Genomic DNA, 8,455 nt, shown 5'->3' on the forward strand with positions numbered 1-8,455 from the left:
GATAAGATAAGATGGCCTTTATTAGTCCCACAGGTGGGAAATTTGTTTTGTTACAGCAAAAGTGCAAAGTTATGTAGCAGAAATTAGAAAACACTGGAATGCAATAAAATACAATAAAATAAAATAAAATACTATATACAATAGAATAAAATAGAATAGAATAATATATACAATAGAATAAAATAGAAATACAAATACTATATACAACTGAGTAGGAAAATACAAACACAACTTCGTCAGAAGAAGAATTGCACATATAGCAGTCTTATTGCACATGTGTGGGTTTGTGTGTTTGATCAGTTAAAGTCTTTATTGTAGAGTCTGACAGCAGTGGGGAGGAAAGACCTGCGAAATCTCTCCGTCCCACACCGTGGGTGCCGCAGTCTCCCACTGAAGGAGCTGCTCAGTGCTGTCACAGTCTCATGCATGGGGTGGGAGATGTTGTCCAACAGGGATGACAGCTTAGCCACCATTCTCCTGTCACTCACCACCTCCACTGGGTCCAGAGGGCATCCTAGAACAGAGCTGGCCCTTCGGATCAGCATAATACTGGACTTATGTTTCTACGAAGGTTTGAACTCTAAGAGTGTTTGAACAAAAGAGAAAAGTGTGAAAATGTTCGTGCCTGTCTGAGAAAAGTGTATAAAGCATGTAGAGAGGGGGTTTTACAGTCTTAACATCTATAATAATTGTAAAAAATACGGTTGGCTGCTTCGCGGATTTCACCTACCGCGAGTTATTTTTAGAACGTAACTCCTGCGATAAACGAGGGACCGCTGTATTATTAATAGTAGAGTCTGGGACATCTAATTGATTAACATCAACACTGATTATTATGCACTGTTATTTTTGTTCAAGGAGAGCAAAAAATATAAAACTCTCTCTCAGCTTGTTCGTTGCCAAAAATGGCCACTTTTTGTGTATGTTCACAAAATGCTATAAAATGTATATTTCTTAAAACATTTATCTACTTTTACCGACTTGACTCTTTAAATTAGCACCAGTCCTTTTCATCAAAATCAAAATTGTATCTAAATTTTTTACTCTTTATAGCCAGTTAGGTTATATATTACCATTAACTGTTCAGATAAAACGGTGATAAAGTCCTAATGTTTTCATGAAACTTCCTTTTTTTCTTCATCTGAGCATCGGGGAAAAGGCTGTCTTGCAATTGTTGAGGTCACTAGTGTGTGCCCCATTTCTTCCAGGATCACTCTTCATTTATAGGTTTTAGTACTACTGTGAAGTGGTTTCATGGGACAAAGGCTTGTATTCCAAGACTGTAGAGATTGTAGAGATGAGCAGTGATGCCTTTCTTACCATCTTTCCAGAAAAATAAGTGATCTGGAAGCTGTTAGGCTTACTTACAGCAGCAGCACTTTCTGCTCCTGCATAAACTCCAGGACACATTTACTAACAGTATTTGTTGCTGTTTGTGCTGCAGCTTTGAATTTTTTTTTTGAGAGTTAATATTTTGGCTATGGTGTCTTGTTATGAAATGTACAAGAGTAAAACAGTTTTTAGCAGGTGCTTCAAAGCTAAGTTTGACTGGGAAACTCAAACCTCAATAGCCCGTATCAACAGAAATTCACTGCAGCCTGTGTAATATTTGATGCGTCATAATTTATTTCAGTCTATCTTGCAAATACATATTTGCGTTGCAATGTCATGCACAAACACACACAACTATTAGATCCTTAAGATCAAACCTGTGTCATTCTTTTGGTCCACTGCAGTGTAGTAGTCAAAAAAAAGTGAAGTGGCCCCAAATGGCCAGGATAGAGATCAGAGGGTTAATACGTAAAATGTATACAAATATTATTGATTACAGGGTAATACATTAATAGCAACAATAAGCTTTTTACTCTGAAGTTACAAGTATAAACAATGCTGTTACATTTACACTTAAATTTTTTACTATAAGTATGGACATGGAAACAAGTGAACATTTTATAATAAGGTTAACTGGAATTCTGTACACTGAAAAACAAACAACACATAAAAAACACAAACAAACAGCCAGTGCCTTCATCTGTCCATTAAATGTCAAACATCGCATTGACCCGTAGTCCCTGCTCATCAGCACATGCTTTTAAAAAGAGCTCCATGTCCTCTGCAAACTGAAAAACAAAGAGGAAGAAGTCCCTCTACACAAAAACACTGCAGATGACAGGCCAGGCAAACATCTGTTGATCTGTTTGAATGCCTCCTCATCATGTGAGCCTTAAAGTTGTTGTTTTTTTAAGAAGACTAAGTGAGGGCATTTCATTTTCATGGACTTTCCACAAGCCACAGTTTCATTTAGCACAGAGGGTAGAGCACATGAATGTTCTACTGAAGATTCAGAAAATGGTTTAGATACTGGAGACAAGACATCGAGAGGGAGATGGGGCTCCACGGACAGTGCAGCGGGGAGCAGTCCTGAACGCTGACATGACAATATTTGCCTTGCCATATCCCCACGCTGTATGATTGTCATGTTACAGACAGGGCAGTGAAAGTGCACCGGCATATCATTTTGTCTGTAAGAGAGAAAAAAACAAAAAACAACATGTAATTTAAATGTAGTTGTATAGAATGCAATCAGTTTATCTAACAATCAGATTGTACATATTAACAAAAATATCCAAGCGATCCTCAATAATGAAAGCAAAATGGTGTGGATCACAAGAGCTGTCAGGAAATATGGTGAACAGGAAAAAAAATATTTAATGAAAACACACTTTTTCCTCTCGCTGATGAATGCACTGCTGTACAATGTGAACAGCAACTTTAAGTCAACAAAGATACTGCAGAAGTGCTGAAAAAAGTGCATATTCATAACTATAAAGTATATTTAATACAAACATACCTTTGAAAGGCAAAGCATTTTTTATATGCACATTTAGATGCTCCTCAATCTTTGCCCTGACAGTAGGGCTGAAAGTGGGGCACAGAGGGCAGTGAAAGAGTCCTCTGCAACACGTGTTGCATTCCTGCAATTCTGGCTTTAAGCCTGAATGCCAGATTGATATGTGCATCTAAAACGGAGAGAAAAACAGATAAACACCATATACACATTTAAGTTCAGGTTTTAGCAGAAATAACACGTTACAATTGGCATGTAAGAGATTTGGGAAGAAAATTCTTGAAAAAAAAAAAAAACCCATAATTTACAAGACACTTTAATTTGTGAAATATGATTCTATTGACATATAACAGTCAATTGAACAGAGGCTAACTAAAATCTGGGCGATAAAATGCAGTACAGAATAGAATAGCGAATAGGAGTATTGATAAATATATAAATCTCTTTGTGACGAAATTTACAGTGTTGACGCTAACCAGAGGTGTCAAAAGTACACATATTCCTTCCTACAGTTTAGACACCTCTGTTTAAAAATAATCGAATAAAGGTATAAGTATTGACTTATACCTTTATTAAACTCTAAAATATAATTTATGTACAAAATTTTGAAGCAAACTTGCGTCCAAGCACTTGTGGCGGGGACTGATTTAGAAATGTACGGATTACAAAGTACAGATACGCGTGCTAAAATGTGAGAAGTAGAAGTATAAAGAAGTATACAGTAGGCACAAAAAAGTACAGCAGTAAAGTGAAGATACCAGAAAATTCTACTTAAGTACAGTATTGAAGTATTTGTACTTCGTTATTTTGCATCTCTGACGCCAACAATAAATCATATTCTAATGCAAAATGTGTTGTTTTTCTTCTTCTCACCCACAGAAGCCCTTAATCCAGCTCTCTTACTTAAACCAGGGCCAGGAAAACACATAGCTGTGTGTTCCTCTGCCATGGAGCACGATGAAAAAAAAAATTTAAATAAGAACGAATGTTGTTGTAACGCAAAAAAGTGGCAACATGATCAGTGTAAGCAAACTAGACGATTCCTAGAATTATGAAATTACTAACGGCAAATTTATTTAAGAAAGACTCTGTCCCAACCTTTGCGATCCACTTGCAAGTCTTCCACGGTATCCATGCGTGTTTCTGGCTACTGTGGAGGTCACGTGTTTCCGGTTACTGTGGAGGTAATATGGCGCTCCCCAGTGGCTGCAGCCAGACCCTTCTCGAGAGGAGGGCCAGCGTTTATGCTACGAAAACACGACCACCCTGTTTTAACCTGACAGCCTGAGGTGTTCATCAGTAAACTGGACTACCCGACAGAAGGACCCGAGGCCCCGCTGCACTTTTTCGGTAAGTTAAACGTGTTTGTAAGCTAATCTGTAACTACCGTCCTTAGCTAGCTCCTGAGACCTAGCTAGCTAAAATGAGCACTCGGCTGTCGGGAAACTTGTTTTGTAAAGTTCGTTTAGCTAATCTGTGCAGGTGAATGAATTTACCCTAACTAAAGAAATCAAGAGAAACGCCCAGGGCTGCTCAGTCACTAATTACTAGAGCAGGGCGATATGACCAAAAATATTTATCACGATATACATTTGAAATTTTGCGATAACGATATAACTGACAATATAATTGACACTAGACAACATACTTTACAACTCCACAACTTCATTAGTGCAAAAAACCCCATCAATGTATTTTCACTTAAACAAGCAGCTGTTTTTTTATGTGCATTAAAGTTATATAAAAGTTTAACAGTGCAAATGCAAATTCCTTGCTGACAGTTTAACCAAAAGGCATTTCCAGTGGAAACTGGCCGACATATCCTCAGCATAACCATGTATAATGTCCACAAAACTTAAAAAGAGCTTATACACACACAATACGGTAATATTATGTTGAAGCACAGTACGTATCACTCCGCGAGGCTCCTGCCTATGATAGCCGTAATGCTCCGACAATCAATCAAGCGGTGAGGCTTCGTAGCTTAGCAAAGTCGTACTAAAACATTTGACAGATTTTCGAGCGCCGTGTACATAAAATCATTTCGAGGTCAGTAAACACAACCAGAGTTCATACATAAGGCACACGGGATTATAAGGGGCACTGTCGATTTTCAGAAAAATCAAAGGATTGATTTTAAGTGTCCCGTATTTTCCAAACAACACGGTAATAACGACGGCCCGCTAGCATGCTCTACCAAAAATAGTGCTTTGTTGTGTATCTGACGGACGAAAGCTAAACCAGTTCCACACCACTGAAGTTGCAGCATTTTTACAAACCAGTTCTGGTTCATCCGTTTCATTTAACGATCCACTTTCGCCCTTCTCATTCTGCATCACCGCCATGTGTGTATGTAAACAAAGGCACTGCGCATGCGCGTTTTACCCATATTCTATCGCGATATTTCATTTTCCTATCGCTGCCCAAAATTACACCGGTATTACCGTGAACGGTATGATATGGCCCAGCCCTACTAATTACTGTTACTGTACTTTTATTACAAGTATTATACTGTAAAAGCAACAGGCTGCATCCTGCTGCAGCTCCTGTGCAGAGCTGAATATTAAATATCTTATTAAACAGCAGCATGTTTTCAGTCTCCACATCTGTAAAGACAGTAACACCAACTTTAAAAACCTGGCACTTCAGTAACTCCTCATTAATCCGTAAAAACTGATCAAATAGCAAAGCCCGATATTTACTGAAACCAACGACTTCCTGTTGGCAGCTTAAGTTAAAATGTTTCATTTTTCCACTGATTAACTTTTTTAGCACTGACTGTATTTTTATACTGAGTTTGTTGCAAATATTCAGGTTAAAAACTGTCTCAAATATTGTTAATGAGGTATGTTCACAAATACACATGTGCAGCACTCTGTACAGCTCACATCCTTTAAGACAAATAGTTTGAAGCATTAATATTTCTTGTTCAATACCAGTGCTGATACCGGTGCTGACACCGGTGCTGATACCAGTGCTGATAACACCTCTGTATGTTGTGACCAGGATGCAGCAGCAGACTGAACCAGGACTGAAACCTGCTCCATCATCTTTGCAGATGTCCATATAAAGCTCCAACAACTCAAAGGTGAACATTATATTGGAACATCTGTTAGTATATAAGGCTTTTTTTTTAAAACAAACAGCTGTCAGCAGAACTGTAGGACTGAAAAAATGTAAGAGAAGGGAAGAACACTCCCGAGTGTGTGAGGACAGAAGGATCAGCTTTATTTCAGAGATCAACTTTATATTTCAGTTTGTGATGATTGTGTTCTCGTTGTGATTACAGGAGCCGTCCTCAGATTCAGACCTCAGCACCACCCAGTGACAGCAGATCATCCTATAGCTTCACTCTTTGTAGTAACTCCATAATGAACTGATGAAAACAGTGCAAAGGTTAAAGCACCACATGTGCTGTCAGTGAAAGCTGCAGCTGTTTAAAGATAACAGGATGAATCACCCATGTAACTGTGTCACTGTATATCAGCATCAACAGGACCTGAGTTTGGTGTTTCAGAGAGCTGTTGTCTACGTCTGTGTGCTGTCATTGCTCAGTCTGACCGAACGATGGACGGACTCAAGTTTGACTTTGAGACAAACTGTGTTGTTAAACAGTTTCATGGTTCAAAGCAAAACAATCAAAAACACTTTTGTCATACTTGTGTTAAGTTTTGTATAGAAATGAGACAACATTGATTGTGAGGTTAAATGTAATAGAAACAGCTCACACTGACATCCATCCTGATCAAAATTGAGTGTCATGAAGCCTGTTTGCAGTTATTTGCACTGTTTTCCACTCTGGATGTTGTTTCTGTTCAGCTGTAAGTGTAAAAGGCTCCACTCTACAACCTGTTTGTGTTGTTCAATAGAAACAATATTTTGTGCTGATGTTGCACTTCTTTTGCTCACAACCAAAGAGGTTTTGAAGTCTGCATCAAATAGCATTTAAATGACTTTTGAACATTACTTTAAATACTTAGATTTAAAGTTCTGATGAAAGTTTAAATACAAAGATCAGTATTGTCTAATGTTTTGGCTGCAGTGTGTTTTTGCACACAGGTACAACAGAACAGCTTTAGTGTTTAGATTTTTTAAACTTGAATAGGAAAAAATGCAGCAAGATATTAAAAAAATGTTTGATTATAAAATCGACTATATTGGATTCATATCGATATCGGACATAAAAATGGCATCGTTCCATCTCTGCTTTGATTACAGACACAGCTGAGAGTTTGTAATCTGTCAGCATTTTAAAAAGTTTCCATGGAGCAGCAGAAACGAGGCTTTGCTGTCAGAGGCCGACAGCACTGAACACAACAGCAGACTGGTGGCTAAGAAACAGTGAATGATGCAGAAACAGATGTTTGAAGCTGTTCTTGGAGGACACTGAGAGAGAGAGAGCTGTGCAGGAAGTAAAGGTCAAAGTCAGAGAGAATTCATGACCATGTTCATCAAACGTAAAGCGTAGTTTGGATCTTCTTTTGCTGCTGGTTCACTCAGTTTTGGTTGGAGACAGATGAAACCTGCAGCTTCAGGATCTGTGAGCTGTCCACTTTCAGCCCCGACGGCGTGTCCGTGTCCGTGCCGTCGAGTGAACGATCCACGCTCTGTGTTTCCATCTTTGTGTGTTTAGCTGCTCTCATTTACTGTTTTAGCTGTTTGCTGCTGGTTGAAATAGTTTGTGAGCTTTAAGCTGAGATTCTGGCAAAATACATTTATATTAAACATCGATTCAGGATTGAATGAATCAACATCGTTTTATTCAAATTCAAACCATTTAAATGGGAACATGAATGTTTTACAGCCTCTAATGCTGGGTAATGTCAGCTGGTCCATGTGCAGCTGGCTGTGAGGCTCAGGGAGCGTCTACAAAGTGCAACACTGAAAGAACATCATCCATAAATATTGAGGAATAACTGGACTCTCATACAGCGAGACTCAAATGCCTTTAAACATCAGCTTATCCTGCTGATCCAAGTCCAACACTGAGTTTGTAAAAACATGTTTGTCAATCATTTTGTTTGGTTTGTGAGGAAAATGATTCAATAACTTGCTGCTAATACACAACATTTCATCATATTTCCTCATAACCCTCTTTTGTCTGACCATTTGATCCCATTTGAATTTGCAATAAAGGATCCACAGAGTTTGGTGACAATAATGACAGTAGATGTTTGTGTGCTGGAAGCAAATGAGTGTGTGATGTTCTTTCAGTGTTGCACTTTGTAGACGCTCCCTGAGCCTCACAGCCAGCTGCACATAGAGACCAGTGTTGTTAGTCCAGGTCAGAAGATGACTTGTTGGAATGAAAATGAGCTTGTAGTTTGTCTGCTTTAATCATGTGACTGGAAAAAGGTGTTGGACTTCAAATATGTCCGTTTCTTTCACACTTCACCTTTAAAAGTGAAGCCATGTGGTTCCTGGAAGGAAAAACACGACTTTTTCAAGTCTTTGTCCTGTTTTTATGAGAAATGTACGACTTTAATGTGAAACATTCAGAGTTTTTTCTCTTGTTGTGTTTGTTTGAAGCTGCTTCCTGTTGGCTTCAGCTGTTTGGAGTTTCCATTTTCTAAACTTCTACATTCTGAACCTTCTTCAGCTCTGAAC

General features: G+C 38.5%; 1 long non-coding RNA gene across 1 annotated transcript; it reads right to left on the bottom strand.

Moving 5' to 3' along the window:
- Positions 1-1,622: 1,622 nt before the first annotated feature.
- Positions 1,623-4,077, bottom strand: LOC120441898. Its single transcript, XR_005614361.1, has 3 exons — positions 3,947-4,077; positions 2,852-3,020; positions 1,623-2,522 (listed from the first exon to the last, which is right to left on the bottom strand). It is a non-coding gene; the product is annotated as an uncharacterized LOC120441898 (long non-coding RNA).
- Between the last annotated feature and the right edge of the window lie 4,378 nt (positions 4,078-8,455).

This window comes from Oreochromis aureus, linkage group 9 (assembly GCF_013358895.1).
Source record: "Oreochromis aureus strain Israel breed Guangdong linkage group 9, ZZ_aureus, whole genome shotgun sequence".
Classification (NCBI taxonomy): Eukaryota; Metazoa; Chordata; class Actinopteri; order Cichliformes; family Cichlidae; genus Oreochromis; species Oreochromis aureus.